The sequence below is a fragment of the Podarcis muralis genome, chromosome 1 (assembly GCF_964188315.1).
Source record: "Podarcis muralis chromosome 1, rPodMur119.hap1.1, whole genome shotgun sequence".
In the NCBI taxonomy this organism is placed as follows: domain Eukaryota; kingdom Metazoa; phylum Chordata; class Lepidosauria; order Squamata; family Lacertidae; genus Podarcis; species Podarcis muralis.
Genome location: NC_135655.1, coordinates 116,834,677 through 116,845,919, shown reverse-complemented (window position 1 = coordinate 116,845,919; position 11,243 = coordinate 116,834,677). Strand labels below are relative to the sequence as shown.

At 48.3% G+C, this 11,243-nt stretch overlaps 1 protein-coding gene across 5 annotated transcripts in view; it reads left to right on the top strand.

Annotated features, from left to right (window-relative positions):
- Nucleotides 1-7,445: 7,445 nt before the first annotated feature.
- The window catches only part of DYNC1I2 (dynein cytoplasmic 1 intermediate chain 2), a 36,755-nt gene continuing 32,957 nt past the window's right edge, over nucleotides 7,446-11,243 (top strand). For 2 of the 5 annotated variants that reach the window (XM_028749795.2, XM_028749763.2), the window contains exon 1: nucleotides 7,447-7,640. The gene's annotated coding sequence lies outside the window, so the exon portion shown is untranslated. Of the gene's footprint in view, nucleotides 7,671-11,243 lie in introns of all 5 variants that reach the window. The other 3 variants (XM_028749782.2, XM_028749790.2, XM_028749803.2) reach the window with 3 other exon arrangements.

Sequence of the window (11,243 nt, the reverse complement as noted above, 5' to 3'; positions counted from 1 at the left end):
GTTTACCTTCCCGCTGGTAAGCGGTCCCTATTTATCTACTTGCACCCGGGGGTGCTTTCGAACTGCTAGGTTGGCAGGCGCTGGGACCGAGCAATGGGAGCACACCCCACCGCGGGGATTCGAACCGCCGACCTTTCGATCGGCAAGTCCTAGGCGCTGAGGCTTTAACCCACAGCGCCACCCGCGTCCCCGCCATGTTAGAGACTAGGGAGCAAATAGCAGTTGCATCCCATGGGTGGATCACATCATTCTAACTTCATGCAAATCCAGTATCGCTGTGCTGGGCCCGGGGGTAACCCGAGCAATGCAGTCCAGGTCCGGTCCCAAATCCAAGGGTTCCATGAGGAGTCAGTCCGACAGGGCCAAGGCAGGAATCCAGGGCAAGGTCAGGCACAGTGTCTCAGGCAGGTTCTGGCAAACAGCAATGTTGCTCCCACAACCTGGGGCGGGGTCTGACAGCCTTTTATCTTTGTCGGGGTAATGGCCAGTCCTGACTCACCTCCCTGTCTTGCCCGAATGCAAGCACTCCTCCTGTGAGTACTCAGGTCTCTCCTTCTCTCAGACCTTAGTCTCTGCAGCTTGGGAGATGTCGGTGGGTTACTAGACCCAGAGGCCACCTCAGCCTCTCCTGACCCAACTGGTAGTGGAGCAGCTGTAAGTGATTGCCCAGCTGAAGGCAACAAGGTAATCCCTGCATCTGGAGCCAGGGCAGGCTCAGGCCCCTGACTCGGCCCAGTTGGTGCTTGTTGCAGGGGAACCTGTGCAGACTGGGTCTCTTCAGAATCAGGCCCCAGACTAGGTTCAGATGCCACCTGAGGCAAAGGATCCTGTGCAGACTGAGACTCCTCTGGTTCTGAGTCCGAGCCCGAGTCCCAGGCCATCACAATCGCGACATGGCACTACCAATTCTCCAATGGTGGTTGAGTGGTGACAGCCCTATATTTTTATGTATATAGGAAGAAATCCTTATGTAGAGGAAGGACCAGTCATCCCATGTAGCCTCTTTAAGCATCAGATTCCATAGCGGGGCAGATCTATGTAAACGACATTAGACTAGTCCATTCTCAGCTCAGTAACAAACGTGTGTGTACCTGTGGCAGTTTACTTTGTTTGAATCTTTGAAAGCTAGAAGAAATAATGGATATTCACATGGCAGCCTGATGGAAGCAAATCCCATTGAACTCAACAGAGCCTGCTTCCGAGTAGACATGTTTAGGATTCTACTGCACAGCATTTCCTGTATACGCAACTTTGATTGGCAGAGTGCAAAGTGAGAGTCACAGCAATATAGGTGACAGGCTCCAGCAGATTGAGCGGATGAAACCAGTGGTGGGTCCAATGATCAAGAAGGCACTTTCTACACATGCTGTAGAGAGAAGGGAGGGCCAGATGGGGCTCGTCAACTTGAGAAGGTAGCCCATCCAGGAGAAGGAAAACTCTGATCCTAAACCTTTGCCACCTTGCAGGATATATTTGGGAGAAGAAAAAGCTACACAAACCCAGAGTGGAGTCCCTAAGATGGTTGGATGGTGCCTTGTACACCTCCTTCCGGCAACTCCTGCAGCCAAGCTGGTGCCAAACGTATTACTGTCCTTTCCTTTGGACCACATCAGTGAGGCTGAGAGGGGGGTCTTTGTGTATGGGCAGCCCAGGACCTCCATACCCACTGCCCAGTCTTGCACCCCAGGGAGTCACTTCAGTGCTGCTAACACATCAGTTTGACTTCACCCCTGGAGGTGCACTCCATTGTCTCTCAAGACAGGCAGATGCCAACCAATTATTGGAGGAAATTTTTCCTGTTCTGTACTGAACCTAGATGAACCATATCCTTTGTGCATGTAGAGGTGCTGTTTCCTGTAACCAAAAGCCTTGTGCGAAACGGACCTTTGCCTCTGTTGCCACCTGTGCTTTTATGCCAGCACTTGAGCCGAAGTTATTTTCCTGCGAAAACCAATACAAACTGCTCTTCTTCTAAGCATAAAGGCTGCACATATTAAGGCAGACTGACAGACAGGACCGATTGACTCCACAGGAAATTGAACACTAAGAGTTACTGTGACCTGTGGAGATGGCACCTATGGTTAGGAGCATTTATTGGATAAAAATTTGCCAGCAAGAAGAGAACGCTAACTGTTCTGAGCATACGTACCAGCAAAATGTATGTTGCATGCTGGAAAACACAGCAGCTTTGTGCCTTCTGTTGCCTACTTTATCCCCTTGAGGTTGGGAAGGAAAGACCAATATGACGAAGGGAAAATATGATGTCTTGAAATCTCTAGGTTTAAAACCATTCACCTTAATAGACTGGGGTGGGGGGAACCTCTCTCCTTAATTTTCCATTCCAATCCAGATTCCCAGTACTCTAAGAATTATTAGACAAGAGCTTGAAACAAGGTCTCAAACTGATTTTCGGTTCGTGAAAGGAGAAACTGTAAATTCTGAACTAAACAAGCTCATCCCTTGCAAAGATCTTGATTTTCTTCATTAAAAGTGAACAGCAACCCATGCATTGTGGATGAAGCAGCAGCAATACAACACTTCCTTTAGAAACAGGGCCGTATTCTATTTTGAACAATCAGACATGTTCCCTTGCTTTCTCCCTGTCAAATGCAAACTAATGGGAAGGGCAGAGAATAAGGGCAGAATATACAGTAGCCTACAATGTTTCTTTAAATGGTTCCTTTTCTGCCGATCTTTTTGGTGTTTCCATTCTTGCTTTTAGAAACCACTGCAACAGCAGAGGGTTGGGGGCCTTTTAGGAAGCTTTCATTTTCTCGCCTCTTAACCACATAATAGGAATAAAATTAGAGCGCCGTACTTGCTGGACCAAAACCGAGGAAAGGGGAACTTGGTCTTGTATTCTTTGAACCCGCGCAGGTCTATTTTCTATAATGTTCGGCGGTGAATCGCTCTTAAGTGCTTGCCCATTCACGAGTGTATGTTTTTCGTGGCAAAGGTTGCTAGATTGCAGGAGTACTCATCTCAGGAGGGACTCGCGATTCACCGTCACCTTATTTTGACACTAAAGAAGGAAATGTGTATCAGGCAAAGGGAATAATAGGGGAAGCGTATTAACGGTGTAACAAATATAAAAGGAAAAGGAGAGACTAGAACAATAATAACAATAATAGGAAAGTAAGAGTTTTACCTTGTAAGAGGAGACTGGCCTATCAGTTAATGTTTGTCGGTGGATCCCTGTAATACAATGACTGGTACTCAGACTAGCAGAAACTGGAGCAATGCGCAGTGGTGAACTCAGAAGACATGCGGAAGGTACCAGTGCTTGAAAACACACACAACTGAAGAATGTCCCTACTGTAGATTGTTCACTGGCTTTGCAAAGAGAGCAAAACATCAATTCTGCACTATTCAGAGAAGTGTGAGTAGGTGTGAGGACTTCTTCCAGATAGGGGCCTTATATTGCAAATAGGTTGTTCAAATCTGTTTTTTTTCTATGTGCACATTTGACACACTCACTTCCAAACATTGCTGCGTTTCCTCAGTCATGGATATTCATTGCTTATTCTGCTACTTCCCATCCACAACACCGGGCAGAGCTTGATGCTGTGTATCCACATGTTGATTTTTTTGTCTCTCCCCTCGGTCACTATCCTCACTACCTCCCATTGCCCTTTTCTGTTCTGGGCATACATGCAGGTATTTCTGTACTTTAAAAAAAAAACCAAACCCAGATCCTAAGAAGAGTGCAAGAGCACATTTTACCAGTCCTAACCTGGGTGAGACTTAACAGAGCAATGGGGCACCAACACACCCACAACACTGTTGTGCACACTGACCGGAGGAAAGGTGGCTGGTTGGAGCAGGCAGATCATTGCACTAGCCTCACAGTGCCTGGGTCCAGATGTCAGGCGGCGGAGGAACCAACCCCCACAGCAAGCTGTCAAGAACGGACAAGAGAAGGAAAAGTTCTTATCATCTGCTTTTATTCAATATTCACACAGAGAGGCTTGGGAATGCAGCCTCTCAGAATAATGGTGTTGCCCTGAGTGAATCTCCACTCCCTCCGCCTCTTCCAATTCTTCATGAGTCATCGCTACGGGTGCTGCTATTTGCCCTCTGCCTTTGAGCTCTTTGCTCTCCTACTTTCAATGCCCGCCAGGTTCTGGGAAAGGGGAAGTCTGGATTGCTTTCTAAAGACACCAAGTCCATCAGCTGTCGCTCCCCTGGTGCTTCTTCTTCTTTTTCCTCCTCCTCCTCCTCCTCTCCCATTATTTCCCAGCTTTTCCCCTCATCTGCCTCTGAGCTGTGGTCTCCCTCAAACCCCTGCTGTAATTCTGAACTGTCTCCTTCTTCTCTGGAAGGGTCAGGCTGGGGAGGTAGTCTCCACCATTCCTCTTCTGCCCAGTCCCTGACAACAGATCAGGCCTGATGCTGTCATGTGATGGCAGGGAGTAGAGTCGTAGCTACTGGGGGGGGGGGCAGAGCTAGACATGGTCTTTTGCCCCAAGTGAAGCCTCCAGAAGGGCGCCATTGAGACTCGCAGCCTGTGTGTGTACGCAAATGTGCACTGGGTGTGTGCCAAACTAGGTCTTTGACCCAGATGAAATATAGCCTAGTTTTGCCCCTGGCAGTGGGACTAGTTCAGGATTCAGCAGATCCTGGACTTGCCCAACACCTTCCTTGGAATGCCCCATTCCAGGGCTTTTGGCTGCTGCTAACCTTAGTTCTTCTAGTTGGAATATACTGTATATGCACATATTTACCCCAACTAGTAGATATATTCATTTACTAAGTTTCTAGTCCCTCAGTATATGGAGGTTAATTATTTGTTTATTTCATAAAAATTATACACCGCTCGATTGTTTAAAAAATCCTCAAACACGGTAGTAAAAAGAAAATGAATCCAGGAGTCTTGCTGCTCTTTCAGTTCGGCAGCAGCTTGTTTTTAATGGTCTTAAAACAAATCTGTATCTGCAGATTTATGGAGCAATAGACAGAAATGCAGACAGTTTTTCTTCCTGAGGGCAGTGAGCATCACAAAACAGGGTGACGGTGCATACTTTTGCCCCCTATGGCAAAATTTGCAGATCTGGCATTGATTGTATTCCTTGGATGAGCATTGTCAGTAAAGCTATGAAAGCTGTCAGAAAGAGTGACAGTAGTTGAGGATATCTATACAACTGACACAGAGATTATGGTGTCAGGTTGCACAACTCCAACCAGCAGAAATATAAAATGGCCCTGATAATGTCTTCATATATCCTGCTGTCAACCTGCTTTTAAGCAATGTGAGTTGTCTCCGAACATTACAAATGATAGTTAGCCATTCGCTCATGTTCCCCTGATAAATACTGGCAATATGAGAAGGAGCAGTCTCTTTAAGGTTTGAGATATTCTATAAATTGTGCAAAATAACTAACTACATAACAGCCTCTATTGTTTACACAGATGCACTGTTCAAATTCTCATCTGATAGAGATAAGAGAAAAATTCAAAAGTTTGATTATTTTCCTAAGACAAAGCTGTAATCAATGTAATGAAGCTAAAAGAAAAAAAGGAAACTGGAGCAATTGCGGGGGAAATGGTAACTGGCCTGCTCAAGTTCCTAATAATTTATACTAAGCATATTGGAAAAGGGGATTGGGGTTGGACAATATTTGGCCCTCTAGGTGTTGCTAGACACGGACTCCCATCATTCCCTGACCACTGGCCATGATGACTGCAGATGTTGGGCGTCTGAACAATTTCTGAGGGGCCACAAGTTCCCCATTTCAAGAGTGAAGAAAGACCAGCTCTACGTTCAGCTTCAAAGAACTGCAAAGGTCTTGTGTCCAGAGAAGGAAATGGGTCCGAATCTACCACAGTGCCTTTGTACCTTCTGTAAAACGTCCAGCCAAAGGCAGAGACAGCAGACAATGTCAAAGTGCTGTTTCTGTCCCTATGGAGAAGGGGCTCTCAGAAATGAACAGCAGCGAGTCACCCTGCTGGTGGTTTTTGTTGTTTGTTTGTTGTTTTGTTTTCTTAGAATGGGTGTCGGGTGAGGAGAAAGCACATGCTTGTTGTCGTTGTTGTTGTTTAGTGGTGTCCGACTCTTCGTGACCCCATGGACCAGAGCATGCCAGGCACTCCTGTCTTCCACTGCCTCCCGCAGTTTGGTCAGGCTCATGTTTGTAGCTTCAAGAACACTATCCAACCATCTCATCCTCTGTCGTCCCCTTCTCCTTGTGCCATCCATCTTTCCCAACATCAGGGTCTTTTCCAGGGAGTCTTCTCTTCTCATGAGGTGGCCAAAGTATTGGAGCCTCAACTTCACGATCTGTCCTTCCAGTGAGCACTCAGGTCTGATTTCCTTAAGAATGGATGCGTTTGATCTTCTTGCAGTCCATGGGACTCTCAAGAGTCTCCTCCAGCACCATAATTCAAAAGCATCAATTCTTCGGCGATCAGCCTTCTTTATGGTCCAGCTCTCACTTCCATACATCACTACTGGGAAAACCATAGCTTTAACTATACGGACCTTTGTTGGTAAGGTGATGTCTCTACTTTTTAAGATGTTGTCTAGATTTGCCATCGCCTTTCTCCCAAGGAGCAGGCGTCTTTTAATTTCGTGATGCTACTGCAACATTAATTGGCGCACACGCATCAGATCCATAGCTGTCAACGTTTCCCCTTTTTTAAGGGAAATCCCCTTATTCCGAATAGGATTCCTCGCAAGAAAAGGGAAAAGTTGACAGCTATGATCAGATCTCGGGGCCAAAAGCAAGCGCAACCGACCACGCCCAGCAGAACTACTGTGTTATTTTGTTGCCCGTTACTTGGGAGTCACACAGCTTGAATTCAGTGCGATTTACTTCCGAGTGGGTGGGTCACGTCGTCCGGATCAGATTTCGGGCAACCTGTGCTATGAAAAAAACAGCAGAAACCCCTATCAGGACCAACATCCGCTGAGTAAATTGCATTTGGCAAGCGATGCACAGTGTAAGGATGCGCCTCACTTTCAGCCGCCGGACCAGATGGAGAGCAAGCAACGGGTTCACTTTCGGCTTCCTTCAGGCAACCCAAGCGCGGAAAGCGGACTGCAATTCCCAATTCGCCCCGGGGCAACTCATGGCGGTTCCCAGAATGCACCGCTCTTCCTCCTTTTACAAGAGGCTGAAGGCTTGACAGTAAGGCAAGTGGGCGGGAACGAGGCTTGGCCGCATGGCATGCTGGGAATTGTAGTCCTTACCTCCCCTTAACCAACGCTATATCTGAGAGATGTCAGCAAGTGGCTGACTGATTCCTTCGCTCTATTAAAAACAAAAACACCCCACACAGAAAAACAGTGGAGCAACCTAGTCCTGGGCCCCGAGACAAACCGCCCTTCCGCCCGTCGACCGTTTGAGGGTACGTCACTCGCGTTTCTCGCCGCGCGCATGCGCCTCATTCCACACTCCCCAACGCCCAAGCTACGCAAGGGACGGCGGCGGCTGCTCCGTCCAGTCTCCTCGCCTCATTTCGGCGCATGCGCGTCTCGTCAGGTGATGCTGAGCTGTCTCCGGCGGGGCTTTGCTTTGGGTCTCAACCGCCTTACTGGAAGCCGCTGCCGTCTCGCCCCTTCCCCGCCGCCCTTTGTGAAGGAGCATCTCGGAGCAAAGCCGGCGGGGGCAATTTGAGCGGAGGAAAAGCCCCGGTGACAGGTCAGCGCGGCCTTCGAGACCGCCGGCGGGGTGAGCCCCACCCGCTTCCTCCAGGCGGCGGGGGTGGGGGGGGAGAGAGAGACCCTGGGCGGCTTCGGAGCCGTGTGGCCTCAGGAGTAACGGTCAGCCTGTGACCGTTGAGGGTGCGAGGGGAGGGGGGGCGCGCGCGGAGAGGAGGAGGAGGGGTGGAGCCGCGGGGGGGGGGGGACGACGCCCCGGAGCCGCGCCTCTCCCCCTGCCCCGCCCGCGCGTTGTCGCCGCCGCTTTCCTCTCAGAGCGGCGCTTGCTTGCTTCGCCTTCGGTTTGCTTCCCTTGTATCTCCGGGCGCTTTTGCTTCCCGTGTCGGCAGCAGCGAAAGTGTCTTACCGTGATGGGGGGAGGGAGGGATGTCACACCGTCTTGAAAGACCAACACCGGCTCCCAGTACGTTTCCGAGCACAATTCAAAGTGTTGGTGCTGACCTTTAAAGCCCTAAACGGCCTCAGTCCAGTATACCTGAAGGAGCGTCTCCACCCCCATCGTTCTGCCCGGACACTGAGGTCCAGCGCCGAGGACTTTCTGGCTGTTCCCTCACTGCGAGAAGCCAAGTTACAGGGAGCCAGGCAGAGGACCTTCTCGGTAGTGGCACCTACCCTGTGGAACGCCCTCCCACCAGATGTCAAAGAGAACAACAACTACCAGACTTTTAGAAGACATCTGAAGGCAACCCTGTTTAGGGAATGTTTAATAGGTCATTGTATTTTAGTGTTTTGTTGGAAGCCGCCCAGAGTGGCTGGGGAAACCCAGCCAGATGGGCAGGGTATAAATAATAAATTATTATTATAATTATACTGGAATTACTTTTTTAAAGACCCGGTTTCTCACCGGGGCAAGACAGTTTGAGCATATCACACTGGTCTTAGTCCATAGCTGTCAACTTTTCCCTTTTCTTGCGAGGAATCCTATTCAGAATAAGGGAATCTCCCTTTAAAAAAAGGAAAACGTTGACAGCTATGTCTTAGTCCGACTGCACTGGCTACCAATTAGTTTCCAGGCCCAGTTCAAAGTGCTGGTTTTGACCTATAGAGCCTTCAACGGCTCAGGACTGCAATACCTCAAGGACCTCCTTTTCCCATATGAACCCACCTGGACCCTGAGATCATCTTCTGAGGGCCTTATTTGTGTGCCTCATCCACAAGAGTGGATTGGATGATGGATGATTTCATTGGATGATGGACTCAAGGGCATCCTGATCAAATTTGCAGATGACACCAAACTGGGAGGGGTGGCTAACACCCCAGAGGACAGGATCACACTTCAAAACGACCTTGACAGATTAGAGAACTGGGCCAAAACAAACAAGATGAATTTTAATAGGGAGAAATGTAAAGTATTGCACTTGGGCAAAAAAAATGAGAGGCACAAATACAAGATGGGTGACACCTGGCTTGAGAGCAGTACATGTGAAAAGGATCTAGGAGTCTTGGTTGACCACAAACTTGACATGAGCCAACAGTGTGACGCGGCAGCTAAAAAAGCCAATGCAATTCTGGGCCTCGTCAATAGGAGTATAGCATCTAGATCAAGGGAAGTAATAGTGCCACTGTATTCTGCTCTGGTCAGACCTCACCTGGAGTACTGTGTCCAGTTCTGGGCACCACAGTTCAAGAAGGACACTGACAAACTGGAACGTGTCCAGAGGAGGGCAACCAAAATAGTCAAAGGCCTGGAAATGATGCCTTATGAGGAACGGCTAAGGGAGCTGGGCATGTTTAGCCTGGAGAAGAGGAGGTTAAGGGGTGATATGATAGCCATGTTCAAATATATAAAAGGATGTCACATAGAGGAGGGAGAAAGGCTGTTTTCTGCTGCTCCAGAGAAGCGGACACGGAGCAATGGATCCAAACTACAAGAAAGAAGATTCCACCTAAACATTAGGAAGAACTTCCTGACAGTAAGAGCTGTTCGACAGTGGAATTTGCTGCCAAGGAGTGTGGTGGAGTCTCCTTCTTTGGAGGTCTTTAAGCAGAGGCTTGACAACCATATGTCAGGAGTGCTCTGATGGTGTTTCCTGCTTGGCAGGGGGTTGGACTCGATGGCCCTTGTGGTCTCTTCCAACTCTATGATTCTATGATTCTATGAAGAGGTCCTAAGGGTTGCAACATGAGAACGGGTCTTTTCCATAGTGGCTCCCCATTTGTGGAATTCTCTCCCCACATAGGCTCGCCTGGCACCTTCATTATAAACCTTTAGGCACCAGGCAAAAGCTTTCCTTTTTCACCAGACCTTGGGTTAATTGACATTCAGTGCCCTTTTAAAATATGTTGGGGGCGTTCTTGGATGGGTGTTGTATTTATTTTTTTCATTATGTATTTTGTGTTTTTGTATTGTGATTTTATCCTGTGAACTGCCCCAAGACCTGCAGGTATAGGGCGGTATATAGATATTATTATTATTATTATTATTATTATTATTATTATTATTATGCCTCCATTTCCTGCGGCAGCTTTTTCCACACTTTTTAAGCCTCCAGTTCTAGGCCAAGGCCAAGTTTATGCCCACCAGCATGGGTGTTCTTTCCATCAATTAGGGCAGATACCCAACTCCAACTAGACTAGAGTTGTTCACTTTTGCAGAAATAGAACCGGTAGGATCCAAGAGGTACTTTGTTGCTATTGCTGCCCGCTGCCCATTAAATGTTTACAGCAGTCTCAACGTTGTCACTGACAATGTTGTCACTGACACTGGGGTGTCGGTGCAGCTTTGTACTGCATAAGTCTTCTGTAGGCCAGAACCTGCCTCAGCTTCTGCCATAAAATCCTCTTAAGGTGCCCCCCCTCATTACTCTTCATAGGTTTTTGCCCACTTAACAGGGCTTCCCCTCTGAAAAGCTGACAACACATTTTAGGTAGGGGCACAAGCTTGGTCAGAGCCCACTTCAGCCAGTTACAGCTTTGCAATGGAAATGGGCTATAATTAGGGCTGGGGCAAGGCATATTGGCACCTGAGGAGGACCCTAGAATGGTGCCTCCTTCCCTGCCAGAGAAGAAGGCATCAAGGATGATTTAAAACAGGAAGAAAGATTGGCAGTAGGATGTGCTGCCCGGGTGAGTGGTTGCCTCACCTTGCCTAATGGGTGGGCCAGCCCTGATTCTAATGCTCCATGGAAGCACCTGTGTCTGGGGAACCTGCGGCTGTCCAGATGTTGTTAGACTGCAGCTCCTATAATCTCTTAACTGCTGACCAGGCAGACTGGGGCTGATGGGTGTTGAAGTTCCTGCGTTGCAAGGGGTTGGACTAGATGACTCTTGGGGTCCTTTCCAACTCTACAGTTGTATGTTTCAGGGGGGCACAGGCTTCCCACCCTTGCTTTAACATGATTCAAGCATTGCTTGCCCGAGTGTCATTGTTTGGGCATGTCTTAATTCAGCATAGGATTAGTTTGCAAGGTCCTGTGCAGAGTTATGGTAGCAGTGGTCCCTTTCTTGAAAGGAAGCAGAATTTAATTCTGAGTAAGCATGCACTTGAATAGTCAGTGTGTGGCGGGTTGCTGTGCTTTTTATGAAATGATGCAGACACACCAGAGACAGTCCTAGTGGCATTATTGTTTGTCTTTGCCATTGA